Here is a 23546-nt window from a genome sequence, read left to right as displayed (position 1 = left end):
TGCCAGACCCAACTTGAACCTTTGGTGTTCACCTTTGGAGATCACAAAACCTCAGGACCGACACTAGCCCCTTTCTTTTTTAACATGGGCAGGCACCGGGAATCGAACCCGGGTCCTCAGGCTTGGCAGGCAAGCATTCTTACCTGCTGAGCCACCGTGGCCCACCCACTAGCCCCTTTCTGATCTATCTGCTGTTGACCACCTCCCTTCCATTCTTGACCATGATTTCTCTTGCCACGCTCAATTTGAGAGCTGGAAATGGTGAGCCATGGATTCCCAATACATCCTTTTTTATATAATCTTATAAACTTCAAGAATATATTTGGTCCTGCTTCCTGTGGCACTAAACCTATTCTTGATAGCATTTTGCCTTTGTTGTAAATAGTAAAGTTCTTCTAGTTGGCTTTTTGTTAAGTGTGTGGACCTGAGGTCTGATTACATCTTTAGACCTGGATTCTAAAAAGGCGCTACCACTGTGCAGTTGGCTAAAGGAAGCACTTACATTTTACAAGTGAATGACTTTCATTTATCAAATTCTCAGCTAGCACAAAAAGTGAAGGTCATAAAATGAGTACTATCTTACAACACTATTCGTTTCTGAAAGTATAAAATGATGACTGGTAGCTTTAGAGATGTTTTCTGGAAACCAAATACAGGAGCAGCTTTGTTATTCCACACCTAGGGAAATAGAAAACGTCTAGTCCTTATTCGTTTTGCTTCCTTCTTGAATGATTTTTCTAAAATGGTGTGATTCTCTACCAGACCATGAGCTTTTCAAGGACAGAATAAGGTTTATCCATATCTAAACTCACACCGCAGGGAACAATGACAATTACGTGGTACGGGTATGTATTAGTCAGGGTTCTCCAGGGAAACAGAACTGACAGGATATATGCATATATATGCATGTAAATATTATGAGATTTATTATAAGAATTGGCTCACAGACTGGCAAGTCCATAGGGCAGGTCACAAGGTGGAAACTCCAATGAAGGTTTCAGCCAGAAGCTGACCATATATGCAATCAACTGACTAATGATTCAAATTCATGAACTATCTTCAAAGAAGCAATCAGGTCAGTGCTTCCTTGACCAAACAGCTGGACACTACAACCTAGCCACGTTGACACATGAACTTAATCATCATAGTCAACCCTTTGTCAACTTGGCACCCAATCACATCTCCTTAAACCATACTTAATCTCTAAGTAAAAACAATAACAATTATATGTTCACCTTGCATAATTCAACAGTCCTGTATATAACAGGAAACATTTTCTTTGCTAGAAGAAGATACAAGTCCTCGGACAATATTTACTCTGAAACTTGATATTCTCCAATTTAAATAATACGACATGAAGTTAGTTCAGTCATAGGATAAGAGGATAAAATAGGGAAGGAACAAAGATATTTGCTTTATGTATTTATACAAATATATTCATAGCAAAACCAAGGAAGAAATATTCATAGCCATTATAGTCCTAATTTCTGCAACTGGTCATGTGGATGTAGCTCAGATTTATAATTATGTTCTTCTACTACCCATAGCATATTCCCTTTCCCCTCAGCAAGCACCTCAACTGGTTGTGGTTATTGCCTGATGAGGTGAACCAAACCTTCATTCCTAAATGTTCTGGGCCATTAGTAGTCCTGTCTCGATTGGGTTGCTGTAGTTCTCCACTGACTTTAATCATAGGGCATGGTAGTTCTCACAGACACCCTAAGGAATCTCCTGTATTCCAGGCAAACTTTTCCTTACCTCTATTGTGTACTTGCAATCTTATATCCCCTTTGTGTCAGGATCAACCACTCCAGTTAGTACAGTAACTCCCTTATCTGCCTAGTAATTCAGAGGCCTGAGAAGCCTAAAGTGCCCAGGTAGCAAGCAGTCTCAACTTTCAGTTTAATGGAATCATTAATGTGTCTCCTGGTGGAACTAAGATCTATAGACCAGCAGAGCATAAGGTCGTAGGGACAGGAAGCAGCAATTTTTCTAGTGGAGAAGCAGGGGCAATAGTCAGTGGAAACACTCCCATTTCCACCTCTTGAGTCTTGGACCTATGAATCCTGGGTAGGGGAGAAACAGCATCATAGAGTAGATGCTGATTTACTTACTTACTTACTTACTTACTTGCTTACTTACTTACTTACTTACTTTCTTTCTTACTTACTTGCTTACTTACTGGCTAGCTTGCTTGCTTACTTACTTACTTTACTTACTTACTTTACTTACTTACTTACTTACTTACTTACTTACTTATTTATTTTTACATGGGCAGGCACTGGGAAACAAACCCGGGTCTCCGGCATGACAGGTGAAAACTCTGCCACTGAGCCACCGTTGCCTGCCTGAGTAGATGCTGATTTAGAGCATATACAGCCTCCTGGAGAACAATGCACCAGCCCTGCAAGGTACTGCCATCCAGTTGGTGATATAATTGAGTCTTCAAAAAGTTATTACACCGTTTTATCAATTCAGCTGCTTAAGGATGATGGGAGAACATATTAAGACCAGTGAATTCCATGAGCATGTTCCTGTTTCATGCAATTCATTTGCTCTGAGGAGGGTTCCTTAATCAGAAACAATGCTGTATGGAATACGATGATGGTGGATAAGACATTCTGTAAGTCTACAGATGGTAGCTTTAGCAAAAGCATTGTGTACAGGGAAGGCAAATCCATATCCAGAGTATGTATCTATTCCAGTAAGAATAAAATGGAAATGGTCCAGTGTAATCAACCTGTCACTATTTTAGCAATTCAGCTGCTTAAGGATGATGGGAGAACATAATTAAGACCAGTGAATTCCATGAGCATGTTCCCAGGTAGCAGGCTAACTACCTTGAGGAATGGTGCTGGAATATTAGTTTCTGCTATTGGTACACTGGGCATTCAGCAGTGGCTGTAGCCAGGTCAGCCTTAGTGAGTGAAAGTCCACGTTGCTGACCCCATGTATAATCCCATCCCTTCCACCATGCCCACTTTGTTCATAAGTCCATTGGGCAATGACAGGAGAAGCTAGGAAAGGAGGCTGACTGATATCCACAGAATGGGTCATTTTATCCACCTTATTAAAATCCTCTGCTGAGGTCACCCTCTGGTAGCATTACCTCAGAAGACAAATATCTTCAGTTTTTCACTCATTCAGAGAGGTCTATCCATATATCTCTCCTCCAGATCTCTTTGTCACTAATCATGCTCCTTCCAAGTCCCCGACCATTCAGTCAAACCATTGGTCACAACCTATAAATCAGTATACAAATGCACCTCCAGCCATTTCAGCTTCCAAGCAAAAGAACAACCAGGTGCTATGCTTGAAGCATTGTATTTTCCTTCACTGCTGTCTTTCAGGGGCATACCAGAAAGGGGCTATAGTGCTACAGCTGTCCACTTTTGGTTGATACCTGTATATTGTGCAAAACCATCTATAAACCATGCCCAAGTTTTCTCTTCCTCAGTCAACCGGCCATAGGGAACTCCCCATGTAGTCACAGCTGTGGGCTGGGAAAGAGCAGGTAATGTGGCAGGAGTGGCGGCCATAGGCATTTGGACCAATTCCTCATGTAACTTCCTTGGGCCTCCAGGGCCTACTTGAACTTGATTTTGTATTTATCACTTCCATTTGGTGATGTAGTGCTGCTGTGCACAATTAATTTTATAGGTTAGTAGGTCAGACAGCACCCAGTTCATGATGGGCAGTGGAAGTCTCAAAATGACTTGGGACCCATGGTTAAATGTTTGGTCTCTATTAAGGCCCAGTGGCAGGTCAAAATTTGGTCTTAAAAGGACAGTAGTTATCTTCAGAGGATGGCCAGGCTTTGCTTCAAAATCCTAAGGGTCAATGCTGTGATTCTCCTATAGGGGCCCGCCAAAGTCTTTCAAACAGCATCTCTATTTACCACTGACACTTCAGCCCCATTGGATCTGCTGGATCATATGGTCCAAGTGGCAGAACAGCTTGTACAGTAGCCTGGACCTGTTGCAGAGCCTCCTCGTGCTCTTGTACCCATTCAAATATAGCAGCTTTTCAGGTAAATGGGCTGGAGTAGCACACCCAAATGAGAAATTTGTTGTCTACAGACTCCAAAGAGACCAACTAAGCATTTTGCCTCTTTTTTGGTCATAGAAGGTGCAACAACTTATCCTTCACCTTAGAAGGGACATCTTAATATGCCCCACACTAGTTACCAGGAAAAGTGATTTTCTCAAGCAATGATATCACATCTGTGACAGTGGCTGCAGTTGGAATCATCACCTGATTAAGTTTATAACCTGCTTCCATTCTCCAAGATCATCTGTTGTCTACACAGGCCAAATAGGAGAGTTGAATGGGGATGTCACCACCACTACATCCTTCAAGTTCTTGATGATGACACTAATCTCTGCAAATCATCTTGAAATGAGGTATAGCTTTTGATTTACTGTTTTTCTAGGTAGAAGCAGTTCTAGTAGCTTCCACTTATTCTTGCCTACCATAAAGTCAGGGAACCAATATGGGAGTGCTGCCAGTTTCTGAACAGTCTATTCCAATTATGAATTATAGAACTGAGGAAATACCCACAGAAAGAGTCCTGGACTCACTGACCTCACTGTGAGATGGACCTAAGCTAAAACTCCATTGATCATCTGGACTCCATAAGCCCCTACTCTGACTGGTGGACAACAGTGTTTTGGGGCTCCTGAAATTAATGTAAGTTCTGAGGCTGTGTCTTAATGATCCCCCAAATTTCTCATCATTTTCTTTTCCCCAATACACAGTCCATCCTGGTAAAAGGCCTTCAGTATCAGTCCCTTTGGGGAAGTTTGGGAGAAAGATTAACAGTATAAGTTTTTGGCAGTATAGCAAGGCTCTTGCTAAAGGGGACCCAGCCTTAGCCTCATTCAAGGAGTTCTGGGTCTATAAACTCAAATCTGGGAATTGATTGAGGAGTCATGACTCTGTTTTGGTGATTCAGTTAGACCTGTATCCAGTTGACTTGAACTTTTATATGGATCAAATAAGAATTTAGTAGACATCCCATCTATTTCACTTCCATATACCGCATGATCAACTAACCAATGCCATAGGTCTCTGTGAGCCAGACCACTCTAAGTACTGCTTTGGCTTTTTTTCCATCATGGTAACCACACCCTCCTTGTCTGTGGTGATTGTCACCTGGCTTCTACCAACCTGGGATCTGATCATCCCCATTGTGTTTAATGATACAAGTTCAGTGGCAGCAGTTCCCACAGTAGTATATGACCTACAGAGAAGAGCGACCACAGAGCTCTTTAGGGTTGACAGAGTTAGCCTCACAAATTTATTTCTCACAGTCCTGCTGAAAGATGTGTCCTTTGGACATTCCTGGCAGTAGGTGAGGAGGTCTTATCTAATAAATCCACTGTAGCATTTCAATTTCTCTAAGCCTTTGGATTCTCTCATCTAAATTATACTGGAACAGTTCTGGCATTTCAACTTCATAATGTAGGCCATCTTTTTGTCCATGCTTCAGCCAATTACTCAAAGAAACTGGCAGACCCTCTCTAATTCCTTAAGCTTATTCCTTAAGCTCATTGCTTATAGCAGTGAATCCAGAATATCTGCTTAGTGGGCCTCTATCAATAAATTCAGCCTGATCCAACTTCATGTTCCTTCCACCATTATCTCCATTATCGTACACCCTTAATATCTATCTCTACATGTATTCCCCTAAATTTCTATGTAAATTGGAAAAATCATGCATTCTTTCGCATGATTCCCATGGGTCATACTTTGTATCTCACCTTTCTGGGCCTATGGATACTTCAGTCTAGTTATAAGGCTCAAACAAAAGAGGGTGGTGGGGATGAGTCATGAGAGGAGTTAGGAGTAAGTATCTTGCAAGCCAAGTACCCCAGGGAATTTCATTACAGTTTCATCTGGTGAAAAAGGGTTAATTTCTTCAAATGGAGGTGTGAGGGCTCTTTCCTCAGGGGAGGCAGTTATAGGCTTATCAGACAACAGCAGGTCCAATCTTTTCAGGTGTAGGCAGGATGGCTGATTCTTCATGGAGGACCATTACAGGTTTATCTGGCAAAAAAGACTAAGAAGAATCTAGGGTCTCAATATCCCCAATGTCATCATCATCAGCTTGTATGTCTCCATTCCCATTTTGAGGATCCCATTCCTTCCCAATCAATGCCCTTACTTTAACAGCAGTCATTCTGGAAGGCTGGGAATTAAATTAACATTGTAATTCAGCCACTAACATAATGAGACTGTGGGTCCATTTTTTCAGGAATCTCAAGACAGCAGCTATAAGCATAGTTTCTTTCTGGGAACACATAGAAATGTTCATGCCCTGCATGCAATGTTTTGACTAGAAATTTGAAGCCTTGAGCTTATCTCTTTATTTAACAACTGTATCCAGCATATTTAGGAACAACCAGCCAATATCATTATACTTTTTAATTCTTCAAAACTCTGGCAAGATACCAAATATGCTATCACCCAAAGCCTTATAAGCACTTGGGAAGCAGTATCCATTGTGATATTTTGCATATCTCTATTGCCAATTCACACCATGGACTATCTGTGCCATCATGATCACTGGAAATAGACTTAGTGACTTTAATCTAATCAGATTAGAGAGCCAATTCCAAAAACCCCAGAACCAACTCAGAAATCTCATCCTTAAGATCCTATTTCGTAAGAACCACTATTGGTATCAAATCTGTATTAGTGAAGGGGTCTCCAAGGAGACAGAACCAACAAATATTGTGAGATTTATCATAGGAATTGGCTCATAGGAATTTGGCAAGTCTGGATTCCATAGGGCAGACTATAAGCTGTAAACTCCAATGAAGGTTTCTATGATATTCCCAGGAGAAACTGACTGGCTGAAAAATTCTTCCTGACTGTTGAAATCTTCATTTCTCACTCTAAGGTCTTCAACTGATTGAATGAGTTTTCATTGTAGAAGGCAATCTCCTTTGTTGAATCTAGAAGCAATCAGTCATAGATGTAATCAACTGACTGATGATTTAAATCTACAAAATAGTCTAGCACTAATAATCAGGTTGATGCTTTTTTGAACAAACTGGACACCATAACCTAGCTAAGTTGACACATAAATTTAACCACTACAGGGTCTAATAAAAGTTGATTGAGTTAATCAATAATATGTGGCAAGAGAACTGGTACAGAGAGAGGCATAATCCCTTCAGCCACAATTATTGGGAAAGTGAAAGTGTTTTGTCACTGGCAGCACTAGAGGAGAGACAGTGGTGATTATTGTGTAATATGAAAATGTCAAATGAAAGAGAAACTAGACTCATGGATGAGCAATATGGTCATCAAGCCAACACTGTCTTGGAGAATTTTTAAAAGTCATAACCATACTACATAAGCAATAAATTATGAAGGCTGAGCATGTGGGTAAAATTTAATGTTGTTATAAAATTTACAACAGTTAATCTGACACATAATAATTATTATGCAGTATTATCATCAGACATTAATACTAAGCAGTCCACATCAATGCTGTAAGTCTTTACTTGTGTTCAGCCAAGCCAACTGCTTCATGTTTTTCCCCTTCTTCGTTGTCAGTTCTCCTCACCTGTAATAGCCATTGTTGGTGATGGGCTTCCCTGACGATAGTAATACCTGAATCCTTAGTGGATAGATACAGAAAACATTATTAAAGTCAGTCTCAAGTAAGTAAGGCTCTCTGCATTCCCTCTACCACCTACAACACCTGAGGCAGAAGCATTTGGGTGTCTTCCCGTAGTCCTTGAACCTCACTGCTTCAGTGTGCTCCAGTGACTCCCAACTCTACTATCTGGATCTCTTTGCCTGAAGGCTTTTTCTGAAATTAAAGAAAGCCTCTGTGACCCAAAGAAGCACACTGGAATTGAGGAAAAAAATTAACAGCCCCAGCCCAGAAGCTCTGGTGAGTGACTAAAGAGAACTGGTGGATAAAATCCTCATCTTTCATCTTCAGGGCATGGACAAGAACTCTGATGCCTATGCTCTACTCTGAGTTCCAAAGCTCCCCAATGGGTCACCCACAGTGGTAAGTGACCTAATGCACCAGTATTTTTATGGAGTCATCTCTTGGGTAAATTACTTGCACTTGAAACCTTGTCTTCATGTCTGTTTCTAAGGGAGCCAAACTAAGATAGCACCCTAGTGATTGGGTGGAAGTCTCTCTGGCCCACTCATGCATTCCTTTCCATTTCACAGGCCCTTCTTACTCTACAACAACACCCTCCCCCCACTACACCCCACCAGTCATGTTCTGACTCCCTGGGTGCCAGTAAGTAGCAGACAACAGAAGACAAGCACTGTAAGCCTGTGGCTATTCCTGAGGGTAGCTCAGATACCGTGTCATTGGCCCCAGGTAGAGGAAAGAACTCTGGAAGGATGGAGAACATTATCTGAGTTCCTGACAACTTGGAAGGAGATGGAAGGCAGGAGTCCAATGAGCTCAAGCAGAGAGAGGAGAAGCGAGAGTGCTTGGGCTGAGAGTCCCATTGCTCAGTAAAAGCTGCTCCAGAGTCCAGATCTGCAGCAATTCTGCAGCCCAAGCAGCTGCTGGCAATGTGTCTCTTGTGATCCCGATGTCTAGACCAACAATTCCCAGCTAATTCTTCTTGGGGAAGGAGCCAGGGTAGTCCAAAGACTTCCATTCTGCAGTCAGAGAAAAAGAGTTAGGCACAAACAGCCTTGGTGAAGTCACAAAAGCACATTCATGCTAAAGTGTAAATGACTCACAGGTCCTTTTCTATTTTTACAGTGGGGAGATGCTTAAGAGCATGAGGCCACTAATGAACTACAGAGAAAAGGAATGTTCCTGTGTAATAAAAGGCAGAGAAGGGGGAAGCTAGTACTGACCAAGACAAATTGCCTCCTTTACATTTGGCCAGCTCTACCTCTTATGTCTCTGGGGGTGAGATGGTGTGAACAGAGTTATCTTATGTCATCCCTGCTACAGTGGGGTGCAATTTAGAGGAATCACTGATCAAAATAGAGACCCAGAGAACATTTCATTCCAAACCAGAAACAAATGTATAAAACACACTCTCTCTAGATTGGTATAAGAAGGAGGCCCACTGGACATAGAGTACAGTATAGTTGCACTCTGCAGTATACTCTAGAATAGAGACAGAGTACAGTCCCAGCACTGCTTGTAGCTATCTATCTATTTGAAATCTTGGGATCTCAGTTTTATCATCTGTGGAATAGGGATAATAATATCCATCTGGCACATCTCATAAAGTTGATTATGAGGTTTGTGTGATGTATGCCTCAGAAAGATGCACTGCCTGGGAGCTAAGAGCAAGGTCTCTGGAGTCTGCCTGAAGCAGACTGAAATCCCTGCTCAGTGCCTTCTAGAGGAGCCCTTGGTCATCTATTTATCCTTAGTTTCCTCATTTTTAAAATGAGACAACAAAAATACCTACTTCATTGAATTTCTTTGATGATTAACCACAATCATGCATGTAAAAACAGCATAGTGCTTGGTACTTATTATATTAGTTATTAAAACCAAAGAGTGTAAAATATATGGTATTAAAGGGATGTTTAGGGCATTGAAAATAAACTCTCTGCTGTAACCATCCTTAGCTCTTTCAAAAGGCAAAAGTCAGAACAGAAAAGGTTAATAATTTATATACATAACCGTGATATGCTTCTCTCTACTACAGAGCCTTACCCTATTATTAAAACTTATTTAGGGGATGTTGAGGTACTATGAGGCCTAACATTTAGTTCTAGTTATTAGATGAACTATTTGCTTTGAATGGTATTTGGATTGCTGGGATCTAGACTTTTCTGGTTGGTGAGGTCTCCTTTTGTCTTTTGTAAAAAATTGGTATACTGACTACAGAATAGATGTGCCATTTTTCAAGGTAATTAAAACCATGGTTCACTATAATATTTTATCTGTTGGCATGGGACTCAAAAACTAAATTAAACTTTCTTTAACTGGTAAAGAAACTTTGAGTGGAAAAGACAGAATGTATTTTCAGATCAAATCATTGTTTTAAACACTTCATTGTTTTTATACCTTGTGTATATACTCCTATATTTCAGTTTGCTAAGTACATCAATCTTTATATTTATAATTCACAATTTGTTAACATGGGAAAATGCAATTTGATAGCCAAATAAACAGTAAGCATTGTGAACTAAAAACCACACAAATACACAAATGTGACTGCACTGACTTTAATTAAAGTCTGCTGACCTGGGTGCACCACTTGGTATGTGCTTTCACACTAAGTTTCCAACATAATGTGAAAATAAGGCAAATGCATTTTGGAACACCAGACAAGAGCAAAATCAAAACCACATCTTAGGAAAAATCTTACACATCTCAAATTCATTGTTAACTAAGTTTTAGTTTATTAGGTTAAAAATGTGGATGCCTAGGTGTTTCTACCCAGAAACAGTATCCTCAAGGGACTTCCATGTCTGGAAGTAATAAATTATCACAGGACACTTTCCAACATTACTAGTTGAGCATAGTGCGTGAAGAAAATTCATATTCCATCTGATTCGAAACATCAAGAAAAATGAGACTGGTCTTCAAACAAATAAAGCTCTTGCTGGATGGTGTCAGAGGACAAGCCAAGCCAACCCGCTTGTGGCTGCAGAAATGTACAAAGATGGGGTGGGGTGGGGCAACAGGATAAAGGACCTTTCTGTTAAGTGATGGGCAAGAAATAACAACAGCATAGCTCAATGAAATAGGATTTTAAAATATTCAAAACTTAAAGCTGCAAAACGCAAGGAACATATGAATGATTCACAAACTGTTAACAAACTAATTAGGTTATTCTGTTAAATTTTCAATTGGGGAGAGCACTATGCACAAATTATAAATTTAAATCCATTGGATCACTTTGCACACTGGTGAAATGTCAACTTACCTCTCAGTATGTTATTAATATATGTTTTACAAAAGGGTGTACCTACTTCTAACCACCAGCAGATTACCAGATACAAAATAAGAATTCTTCCTATAGCTGAGAAATTTGGATAGTGTGAAAATGAGAAAAATAAATGCCCTATCGTTTTGTTGTGACCCAGGTTTAAAGCACGTGAATTTATCTTTACACAATGAAAGACATAAAAAAGATATTAAAAAGAAGTGCAAATCAGTAACACTTTGCCCTTATTTTCCAAAATGTTGGATCACAAAAGTATCACTTACATAACTGCTTATAGTTTATTGCTTTGCTTTCTCTTTTCTTGGTGCATTTTGTAATAACTTTTTAAAGTGGAAATAAAATTTTTTTAAGTGGAAATTGTTATGTAAATAGCTGTAAAAATGATTAAAAGGTATGGAAAAGCATAACATGAATGCTAACTATGTGGCAGTAATATATACAGAACACCATTTTGGGGCAAACAGGAGAAAGAAGAAAGGGAAAGGGGTTTGCCATCTTTAAGAATTTTCAAACAAAACCTCATCAATTAACATGAAAAGGAAGACTTCATGTTTAAAGTTAGAGTTAACTACTAATTGAAACATATCACCATCATTCAATTCAGCAGGAATTTTCTTTTAGAGACAACATGGCAGGAAAAAGTAGACAGGTTTTCAAAGCAGAAGGGGTGGGGCAGAAAATAATTTCATCCCTACCAGTTGAATGACCTTGGGCAAATCAGTTTACCTTCACAGACTATATTTAGAAATCCCATAATTTGATACTAATGATCACCTGAAAGCCTCATATTGAGGTCTGAGTACACACAGGTCTGTGAAAGGTGTGCTGGTTTTTAATAGACAGAATTCTGAAAATTGTAAGCTATTATTTTGTTTTATTAATTGTCAAATTGTCAAACTAAAATTGTTAGTTTTAAATAACTATACATACCTGTGTAGGCTGCTAATGGTGTCTTTTCAATGGTTAAAGGCTTGTGAATAAGATGATTTTCCTAATGGAATTAGCCTGATGCTTTTCTTAAACATGTAACCTTGAGTCCACCCTACAAAATAATGTTTGATTAGAGCAATACACACAATAAAGGTTATCCTAGTTTCTTAGACATCAAACATCACTCATAAAAGAGAACTACCTCTGAAAGAGATGTATTTGTGTTGAGAACAAAGGATTTCTATTTCCAAGTATGAGTGATTTATTGGTGAATGCAAACTATAAGCCTAAGAGGCACTTCTATGAGCATCCTCATTTGTGGTTTGCAAGGTTAAAGAGGGAAAATCGCTTTGATGGTACCAATGGATCTTATGTGGATTTTAATATTATAAAATGGCAAATCCCTTGTAAGTACCCAAGAAAACTGTAAGTATCTAAAAAACCAGTTACTGAAACTCCTAAAAAGACAAATCAAAAACTTGGCAAAGCACTTGAATAGACATTTCTCCAAAGAAGATATACAAGAGGTGAAAACATATGTGAAAAGAGGCTCAGCATCATGGCCATCAGGGAGATGCAAATCAAACCACAGTGAAATGCTGTTTCACACCCACTAGGATGACTATTATTAAAAAACAGAACAAAAACAAAACAGGATGAGGTGAGGACGTGGAGAAACTGGAACCCTTAAACATTGTAGATGGCATTGTAAAATGGTGCAGCCATTGTGGAAATCAGTTTCGTGAGTCTTAAGAAGGTTGAAAACAGAATTATCATATGACTCAGGAATCTCACTTCTTGGCAAATACTCCAAAGAAATGAAAGCAGGAACTCAAACAGGTATTTGTACACAAATGTTCATAGCAGCATTATTCACAGTAGCCATAAGGTAGAAACAGCCCAAATGTCTATCAGCAGACGAATGGATAAACAAAATGTGGTGTATACACTCAATGGAATATTATCCAGCCATTAAAAAGAATGAAGGTCTGATACATTCTACAACATGGGTGAATCCTGAAGACACATCATGTTGAGTGAAATGAACCAGACACAAAAGACAAATATTGTACAATTTCATTTCTATGAAACACCTCGAAGAGGCAAATTCCATACACTATAGGTTACCAGGGGCAGGGGGTTCCCGGGAGGGGAAGAAGGAATTACTGCTAATGGATACAGAGCTTGTGGGAGGGGATAAAAAGGTTGAGGTAACAGATGTTTCCTGATGGTAGCACAATATCGTGAATGTATTTAATACCCATGAATTTTACATTTGAAAGTTGTTGAGTGGAAAGTTTTGAAGTTGTTTATGTGTTACCACAATACAAAGTTTTTTAAAAACACATTGACTGAGGTTTGGGAATGGAGGAATACCAAAACCATTTTTTAGAAAAGGTTAAAAAATACTCACAGCCTTAACCAAACATAATGATCACTCAACATGTTGCTATACACTTTACTGGTCTTCATCTATAAACACAGTTTACAAAATTTTATAACTATGTAAACACACTCTATAAATAAAATTTTGCATTTTGGCTTTTTTTTATCATTTCACATCAAATGGAGTTTTTAAAGAGCTATCGTTTGGAAATAGTCTCAAATATATGGGGAAATAATTCATTAGGCCACAGAGATATGATTAAGAGTCATACACACTTTCCATCTCATTGAATAGAAACAAGCACGTTCTCACTGAGAATGACTGGGAACGACCAAACTGACTCAGGCCTTTATATTTATGTTCATTAAAGAAGACTACATCTTCTAGTGAAAAATGTAGTCCCATCTAGTGACAATAATTTGGGAAAAAGAGAAAAATCTCTCTAAATTTGCAGTAGGGTCATTTCTTTGGAGTACCAAAGCCCATCTATTCGCCAGCTCCATGCTTCAGCCTAAATTGGACCTTGAAGTAACTCACAGAATTTCTGCCAAGTGACTAGGATGTAAACACGCATTTGGTTGCACAGTGAGACATATGCTCTCAAGAAAACTGGTGCAAATTGACAGGTGGGTTTCTACAGAGTAAATGAGAACCTTCGAACATGGCTCGCCTTTAATGCTGCATGTCTGAGCTTGTATGGTAGCTCTTTGTTTCATCTTTGGGTAATGGAGGCCTATTATTTCTGTGACTCCTTACACTAATGAACTGCATAAATTTGTTTTTGATATTCCAGAGAGCCCTAACTTCAGCTTCTATGCAATGCTGAGGATGCATACTATATTCGACTCACCTTTTGCAAGGTGTACTCTCAGCATTGTGGGTGATTTCCATGGGAGAGTATTCTATTTAAAGATCTACTGTCCCAGCATAATACAAAAAATCATTTATAAAGATGCAAGACATGGAGATTATGTTTACACAAGCACAATATCAGAGGCTCCCTTCCCTACTCTCCCCAGGGCTTGGGGAGGAGAGTGAGAAAAGGAATACAAAAAATATTCATGTAGTCATAAGAGTGGAAAAATTGAAGCCCTTCAAAAGGGATATACGTATATACTTCTTCAGCACAAGACAGTGCTGTAAGGTCAGATGGGCAAAGTGCTGGTTTGTTGAAGTAAAGGAGGGAAGGAAGGAAGGCTAAATCAGAAAAACAGTCTCTGAGCATCCTATTTTTGACTTCAAACATAGACATCAAATTCTTTTCTCAGAAAGCATGCTTAAAAACAGAATATTTATAAACTAAGGGATATTTAAAGAGGACATTAAAATTTATTTAAAAAAATTTTTCTTGGACTAAAAAAACAGCAAACCACTCTCGATTAACAAAATGTACCAATGCAACACAATAATTACCTTCATCTTTAATTTACATGCAGCCAGAATCAGTCCTTGAAGTCTCTTAAATTAAAAAACTGAAATGACAACATAAAATTTATAATGTTCGTGATTTTTCAATTAAATACCAAGGTAGAAATGATAAAAAAAATTAAGTGTCATATAAAAAAATAGCCAACTCCCAGGATGTGAGGTGTCTTTTTAAGGATGCGTCAGCAGAGAAAACTGGCTCTCATAATTCTCTAATGGCCTGTATAAATGGTGGCATTCCTGATCAGTAGAATGAGGAACAGTTTAACCTTACTATTACAATAGCAAAATTAATAATGAGAATAACATGACTGCTATAAAATCAGATCTCTTCCTCAGATACCTTCTACGGAGGGAAGAAAGTTTTGCTGCTTTTGTTCACTGACATATCCCCAGTCTCCATAAGAAACAACACCTGCTACACAGTATGTCTACTACACATTTATTGACTGACTAAATACATATAGAAAAGGGAGCTGTGATATGTTTGTGAAATTGTGCCGACTGTGTATATTGCTATATAGGGAGGTGTGTAAATAGTTTTAAATTTGGGGGTAAGGACTTTAATGGAACCCATCTATCAAAATCAAACAAAGATAATAATCGCCCGGAGTTCTGCACAAGAGAAGAAAAGCCACTGGTGAAGGGCTGCCTGGAAAAGCACCACTGTGTTTGTATGTGCTGTCTCAGAGGAACTCACGCTCCCTGGGCCTTGACCTGTAAACTAGAGGAGCTAACTCCATCAAGGTTAAGTGCCAAAAGTTAAGGCTCAAGGAACGCCAACATTCTGAACTGTAAAAAGGCCAAGGTAGTCTCTGCAATAATATCCCAATATCTTGACATTGTTGGTGCAGTAAATATGGGGACCAATTTCATAGTAATGGAAGACAGAAAAATATGGTAGCAAAACCATAAATAAATTTCGGTGCACCTATCACTACCTAAAATGGTTACAGCATGCAGTATGTTACCACAACAACCAGAGGACACAGAAGAAATTCAATTCAGCCTGCTCTTCTATACCAGTAAAAACTAGGATTAATGGAATGTTTTCTTCAGACTTATTCTAACTTTTGTTGTCATCTACTGTCAAAGATTGATACCTTTTGACAGCTTACTGTCAAAGATTATTTTGTGTTTCCTGTTTCCTAATTATCCTTTTTTTTTTTCTAAATACATGGGCAGGCACCGGGAACTGAACTGAACTGAACCCGGGTCTCCCCTGGGTCTCCAGCATGGCAGGTGAGAATTCTGCCTGCTGAGCCACCGAGGCCCACCCCCTAATTAGCCTTTAATAGTCTTTTGGTAAGGACCTCAAACAGTACTACCCATGAGGTATGAAATGCATAGTTAAATTGAGTGGATGACTAAAAGGATTCCCTCATAAGTATTTATATATTGAAATATACTTTGTGTTTTGCTTTCAACCTGTTATTTTAAAATCTTAAACATCACTCATTTTATATAATCACAATAAAACCTGAATAAAATTTGTTGAGAACATGAATAGATACAAAATCTACAAGCATAAGAAATTAAAATAAGTCACTGTTATACTGTCCCAATAGTAAAACACATTTTGATAAGATTTTCATATTTAAAAAACACAAAATAACTTTATGAGTTCATAAAGTACTACTGTGTTTTTTTGGGAGATATTAGCACATTCTTGTACTGTAAGGATATAGGATGAAATTTACTCAGAGACATAGAAGTTTAAGAAATTTTTGTTTAATATTCTGAAAACTTCCTAATTATCTTTATCTGTAGTTAATCTTTTAATCTTATGATGAGTAGCTTTATTTGAAATTTATCACTTTGGTAATGTCATCGTAGCTAACCAGAATTTATAATAAATCAAGTTTTAATTCATAGTGATTTTTTTCTATGCTATGACCCATGATTTAAACAGTCAGTGGGTTCACAAAAGGATAAAATGAAACAAATGTGTTGTTTCTGAGGGTGAGGCAAGATTCTTCACTGATACAGTATATTATTGTGATCCCAGGGGGAAAACAGTAATTCAGATAGTTCAAATGGAGAGCTTTTAATGAAGCGACAACCTACAGAAGTGTGGGCAGGGTTCATCGAATCAGCAAGAGATGCCAAGAATGCAGAAATTGGCAAATCTCCCATCCACATGCCTGAGATATCAAGGGAAGAAGGAGCATTATAGGAGTGAGAGCTGGAAGGGAGGAGAGAGGGAGAGGCCCTGGTGAGGAGCTGCAGCCCTGGAAAAGGAAAGTCACTGAAGCAGGGAGAGAGCAGGAAGAAATATCCCAATTTCTCTCTCCTCCCTCTCTCTGATCTCCCACTTGGCCCTTCCACTGGCCAAACCCAACGAGAAACTAGGTGGCAAGGGTCAGCTTCCGGGGGCAAAAACGGGGAAGAGGGAAGTAGAGGATGGCTCTGTGGGTGGCATCCACTCAGGAGCTCAACTGTCCACTTAACTGTCACTGAGTCCTAGTGAGGGGTGGAGAGACCAAGCATGTTTCTCTGACCTAATTCCTAAAAAGTCTACTAGACAATTTCATTTGGGAATTTTTCCACTTACAGAATTAAAAAAAACAAAACGCAAATTCCTTCTTCTGTTTTCTACTTTTCAAGTTCTATTTAAATTCTTCCTTTCATTTATCTCCAGGTATCACAAGTCTGTAGTTCAACAAGCTTCCACTTAACAGACTTTTCTCTAAGACATCCCCCTCCCTAACCTGAGAGTCTGTCTTGGGGGAAGTCTTTGGATACAATAGTTAATGAATGCAATAGCCATGAAATTCCCTGAAGATATCTATTAAAACCGGTGATAACGCTGAGATGATGACACACTTAGCAGGGCTTTGATAAATGTCAAATGGCTTCAAGTATACCTACAAAGTTTCTTTGAATACTCTCTAATCTATAAATGGTATATGAGTATGTAATTTTTGTATGCTTTAGTATATTTGTAAATTTTGTGTATCTTCAGATTATAAAGTGTCTGTAAATGCAAGCAAATGCAAAGAATAAACAAATTATGACTTTCAAGAAACCTTCTTAGTGGAACCAAAAGGGTCTTAAATGGAGGTTCTTGGAGGTACCCACCTCTGACCACTGCTAAACATGGACTCTGGGAGAGCAGGGATTACGTCTAATTGTCTTTGTAGCAGCCTCAGGTCCTAAAACAGTGTCTTGAACATTTCAGCCACCATAAATGTCTGCTGTATTAGCTAAATCTTGGTTTGCCCCCATAAGCACGCAACCCAAACAGGACACAGATAATGACTTCTTGGACAATTTCCAACTAGTGCTTGATGTTACCTATGTGACTTTTCTCTCAGTAACAGCTCTGTAGGATTACACTATTTTATGTTTTTTCCTTTGACCTTAATGTCATCTACTTGAATAACAGCTTCATATAAAATTCCTAGCAGTACATACCACAGCAGATTCAAGGCATCATCTTAGAAAATGGTGCTAGTATATCTTAATTTAGAAGACATATAGTCTCTACTTTTGAACATAGGCTAAGAAAATGCATAATTTTGTATTAACATAAAGGCCAAATATATTTTTAAGAAATGCATGCTTTGATTTTTTTAAGATCAAAGAATTTTAAAGAAATAATCAAAATATTACCACAAACCTGGCTTTCATTAAAAAGTAATTTTGCATCCTGAACTTAATAAAAACATCCATCTAAAAAGCTAATTTTGTATCGTAACTTTTCAAACTTAAACAGCAAAAATGTTGCATTTAAAATAAATCTGAATAGCCAGAAGTTTGGGTAAACCATATAATATTAAAATATAATTCCATACTTTGCACTCATTAGGATCATTCCCCTATTTTACCGTTTAGATCCAAGCATTAATTTGAAGTGACCTTGACTATTTGAAGTCCTAAATTTAACACTCCCCAGGACAAAGTAGTCTTTCTTGTCTGCTTCATGAGCAAACAGACTAAATACTGGGCAATGGGACTGTCTGGGTCTTTGAACCAAGACCAAAAGAGATAAAATCCTGATTGATGTGTGTAAATAGAGAATCCATTTTGATTTAATAAAAGGATGAGTTTCTTTCATATCCTGTGGCAATATATTCCCCTTTTCCTGAAAATGCTCTTTCGCTTCAACAATAGAGGGTTCCCCCCATCCCGGCAGGGCTGCCATGAATATAACATCTATCAAGATAGCTGTTACATTCATTTCTCAAAGTGTACTGTGGTGGGAAATTCAGGAACAGTGAGGGGAAATAAACCCCTGACTAGATCAAAACATAAAGCTGCATTTAAAGATTCAAGTACATGATATAAATCAGCAACAGTATAAAGTCATTATTTGGAATCCTGCATTTCCCTAAATCTGTATAACACATTCCTTTAAAAGCTCCAGAAAGATGGTTTTATAATACTTTACCAATATTTCAGTATGTGACTAAGCCACAGCAGGTTAATTGCTACAGTCTTAAATTTCATGAATGACCTAACCCAAATTTTTAATTTGTTTTAGAATTTCTATTGCAAATGTTCATTTGTTTGCATTAATGGAAGAATAATGAGCAATTTTAGGTTCCTATACATAAAGAAATGGAATTTTTACCTTTGAAAAATGCAGAGAGAAAAATCAATTCGAACAGAATCTTAACAAATAAATATTTTAGGATAGAATTACTGTTACAATTACTTATTTACATTCACCTGGCTTTACCACTTGAAGTACATTCAGATTCCAAAGCTACATCGCAAATGCCATCATGACTGATAGTGTCTGACTTCACTTAGCATGTTTAACTGAGGCCTTGAAGCTGGGCTACAACGATCAGGCATCTATGGCTACTGCATCAAATAGCACTACCATTCATTTTACCTGGCATATGTTGCAGCTGACCCTTTGAGAGGGACTAACATAGATATCTGTTATCTCTGTCTGCTCAGCATTCTTCCCCTAATTTTCCTTTGGAAACCCACCCCATTCTAGATCAAGTGGTCCTAGCAACAAATCCCCTTTTAAGGGAAGCCACCTGGATCCAAGCTTAGCCATCAGAAGTGTCCATTCTTGATCACAGTGATTTGTTCAGAGAAGGGAAGTAACTGATATTGCCTCTGTAAGAGCAGCCCTGGCACTTTTGCTGCAAATCTCAAAGAAAAAAATGCCTTCTTTCTCCTAGGGCTAAGGTGATAATAACTTCTAAAGGGCTATCAGATGAAAACAGCCTGGCTGAAAAAGATGCCAAAAACCGAAAACAGGTCCTGAGAACACAAAATGATGAATATAGCCATGCCTTAACTGGAAATACCCCTAGGTTTTTTTGATCAAGCAAATAAAGCCCTTTTTACTTAAGCCAATTTGAATTGGTTTTGTCACTTGCAGCTAAAAGAATCCTGACTTTAGTAATGTGACAGTACGAAAAATAAACATGAGCGTGGTGCTTTGCAGTCTCCAGTGGACTTTTTCCTCATATACATTATCTCATTTAATCTTTTACAATTCAGGAAAGCAGAAACTATTAGCCTTAAATTAATACTCAGTATTTTTGAACACATACTGTGTTGCAGAGGAATGAAGAACGTCAGAAGTGTGATCAACCTGAAATACGGTGGCCAGGGAAGGCCTCACTTACATGGGATAAAAATGGGGTTACATATCTCAAGGCACTCAACAGATAGTCATCAAATGAAAGAACAAACAGTATATAGGCACACCTCATTTTATTGTACTTCACAGATGCTGCGGTTTTATAAATTGAAGGTTGGTGGCAACCCTGCATTGAGCAAGTCTCTCAGGGTCATTTTTCCAACAGTTAAGTATTTCTATGTCAAATTTTAATAATGTATGTGCATTGTTTTTTTTTTGTTGTTTTTAAGACATACTGCTATTGCACACTTAATGAACTACAGCATAGTGTAGACCTAACTTTTACATGCACTGGAAAACCAAAACATTCATGTGACATGCTCTATTGTGGTCAGGCATTTGACAGGCTTGGAACCGAGCCCGCAATATCTCCAAAGTATACCTATAGCAAAGCCAGAAGGTAGATCTTACCCTCTTCTTTGAATGATGAATTAGGAGGCTCTTGCAGCAGCCCAGGCCAGAGGTGATGAATTCCATATAGACTGCTCTGTGAGAATGGTTTGAACTGGTTACAAAGTCAAGCTAAGCATGGGGTACCTTGAGCTTTCCCATCTAGGTGGGTGCACTATTGTCACAGGAATAGCGAAAGTAGAAAGGGGCACAGTTTGGGAGGAAGTGACAGAGACAAAGCTTGGGTCAAACATGCCAGCAGGGTATATAAACAAAGAGGTCCAGCAGGTCCTCAGAAAGACAGATCTGAGCCTGAAAGAGGTTAAGACTGGAAATACAAGATGGAAAATCATCTGCAAATGGACGCAGTTCAAGCCTGGGCTCTGCATGTAAGAACCTTGCAATGACAAGAGAAGAGGAAGGTGCTGGTGACCGCCTTTCTCCTGGCAGCACCACCAAGTCAGACTCCTGACCCCCATCTTTTGCTCCTGGTTGAAAACCAACAGGGCTGCACTAAAGAAGTGCTCAATAAAAATCGTGAAAGGACTGAGCATGTAAACACCGGTGCACTGAAGGACATGCGGTTGATTCTATGCGAGGTGTTTGCTCCATTAACCTCGACTGTTCAGTGTTCCCGGTCTTGACCGTTACACTAAATCCAGTCTCATTGTTCAAACATCACCTCTTAAATTAGCTCAGCTCTAACATTAAGTGTAGTCACAGCTGGCGACGCTTTCTGAGGATGTTCCAAAATGATCTGAGTTGAAAAATATTTTTGTGTCATTTTAATTTAAAGTAAAATCACTGCCTCTTCCCTTCCCCTCTTCCTGGTTCCCTTTCTCCTGGTCCACCAAGTAACCCCGTAAGGCCTAAGAACCGAGATGGCGGTGAAGATGGGGTTCTCTGAAGTCATTCAGCAAACAGCTGTCAACTCGAAGTCTCCAGAAACAAAGGAGGTCTCCAAGTGGAAAGGCAGGCCTGCTGGGGATCCCTGGGCGGTGCTGCTCGAGCGGGACAGAGCGCACCCTAGGGGGCAGTAGACCCCGCCGCCGCAAGCCCCGGGCCCCGGCAAGTGCGGTTCAGTCCTCAGGCCCACGTCTCTCCGAACCCCAGGGCTCGCGCCAGGCCTCCGACTCTGCAGAGCAGTCCAGGTTCAAGATCGCCCGGCGGTGTCGGGGCGCCCCAGTACGCAGCATCCCGTCCAGGTCCCGGCGCTTTGGCTCTGGATTTGGCCGAGGTCTGCGCGCCCTCCCGCCCTGCTTAGTTATCCACCGCCCCCCTCCCCGTTCATCTTTCGCTCTCCGCTTCCCAGGCTAGGATTCACCCTTTCTAGTTCAAACAGAAGCAGCCCTCTCTTTCCCCTGACACTCAGCAAAGCTGGATTTTTCACTTTCGCTAGCATGACTGCGTGTACTTGTGAAGCCCCAAAGTCAATGCGTGAGGGTCAAATTACCCTTGAAGCACGGCCCATAAACTACAGAATTTGGCAAAGATGTGTGGCTACACGTGAATAAAGCATGCCGTAAGGGGCACAGTGAACAAAAGGTACAGATGCAAATCGTAAATTTTGTGTGCAGAAGAGAAAAGGGGGATCGGGCAAATGAGCCTGTGTGCGACGCTTCCGTACCCCTTCCTGCCTCGTAGGTTGAACCGCGAAGGGCGCAAATCCCGAGCTGCTTGGAACAGCGCCCGGAACGCTAACTGAATAAATGAACCATCTACCTGAATAAATGAATCGACGGAGGCATGAATGAGCGCTCAATCCGACGCCGCCGCGGGCAGAGCAACGGAGACTGAGCTCCATCTTCGCGGCCACGGGTCAGAGAGGGAAGCGCGGGGACCCGGCCCTCCTCCGGCTCCTCTGCGAGGTGCAGGCCTGGAGCCCCAGCCCAACAGCGCTCCCCCGGGTGCCAAGTGCGCTTACCCCCACCCCACAGGCCGCGGCTCGGCCCCGCCCTCCGCCCACGCACGCGACCCGCAACCCGGCGGGCCAGCTTAAGCTGTCCAGCGGCTGCCTGCCTAGCTCGCCGGCTGCCCCACGCGCCTGCGCCCGCTGGGGGGCGCTCCCCTCTCGCCCCGCGCGCCCACAAGCGGACGCCCCAGGGAGCCGCGCCAATCTACCCCTAGCCTGGGCGCGCGCGCGCGCCCTCTTACCTGAGGGGTGGCGAGGGAGGCATGCGAGGAGGGCTGAGGAGTCCGCACAGGACCGGGCTTTCGGCAAGAGGCCGCAAAGCGAGCGGCCGCGGTCGCGGCGGATGGTCCGGGCGCGGGCGCGCGCGCGCGCGCTCCCCCCTCACTCCCTCAGTCGACTCCGGGCCAGAGCCCAGCCCAGCTGCCGCGCACCGCCCGCCTCGCCGCGCCTAATAACAACGGCGCTGGTGGTCAGGTGGCCGCGCGCGGACAGCGCAGCCATTGGCCAGGAGGGGAGCGCGACACGTAGGGATTGGTTGGGGGGCAGGGCCTCGGCCGGCGCGTGGGCGTGGCTACGGCGGGAGGCGGGCAGGGAGGCGGCGGGGGCGGGGCCAGGCCGCGGTCCGCGCCTTTGTGCCCGCCGCGCGCTCTCCGCTGGCTCCGGCTGCAGCTCCGGCTGCATCAATAATTCAGAGCGGCGGCAGCGGCGGGTGCGGGCAGGAGGCGGCGGCGGCAGCGGCTGGCACCCGGCAGCAGCGGCTATGCATTCAAGTGTGGCTGGGCAGCCGCGGCACCCCTGAGGCCCGGCGGGGCTTTGGGAGCATCGCGTCGGGGGACACTTGCCCCGGAGTGCAAGAAAAGCAGTAGTGTCCAGAAGCGGCGTCGGCGGAGCTGCGCCCGGAGCTGAGGAGGGCATTTTGGAGCGGGGCTGGGGAGGGGGGGGGGCCGGTTGGCGCAGACAGCCCCGGGGGTTGGGGGC

The 23546-nt window shown here is 41.2% G+C and overlaps 1 long non-coding RNA gene across 2 annotated transcripts; it reads right to left on the bottom strand.

Moving 5' to 3' along the window:
* Window positions 1-7387: 7387 nt before the first annotated feature.
* Window positions 7388-14705, bottom strand: LOC143660282 (uncharacterized). Of its 2 annotated transcripts, none has more exons than XR_013163914.1 (4): window positions 14644-14705; window positions 11844-11955; window positions 7715-8649; window positions 7388-7630 (listed from the first exon to the last, which is right to left on the bottom strand). It is a non-coding gene; the product is annotated as an uncharacterized LOC143660282 (long non-coding RNA). The 2 variants fall into 2 exon arrangements; XR_013163913.1 differs by having other exon boundaries at window positions 7388-7825; window positions 8343-8649.
* Window positions 14706-23546: the final 8841 nt, after the last annotated feature.

This window comes from Tamandua tetradactyla, chromosome 16 (assembly GCF_023851605.1).
Source record: "Tamandua tetradactyla isolate mTamTet1 chromosome 16, mTamTet1.pri, whole genome shotgun sequence".
NCBI lineage: Eukaryota > Metazoa > Chordata > Mammalia > Pilosa > Myrmecophagidae > Tamandua > Tamandua tetradactyla.
Note: the sequence above shows the minus strand (reverse complement) of the source record. Positions and strands in the feature narration are given on the sequence as shown.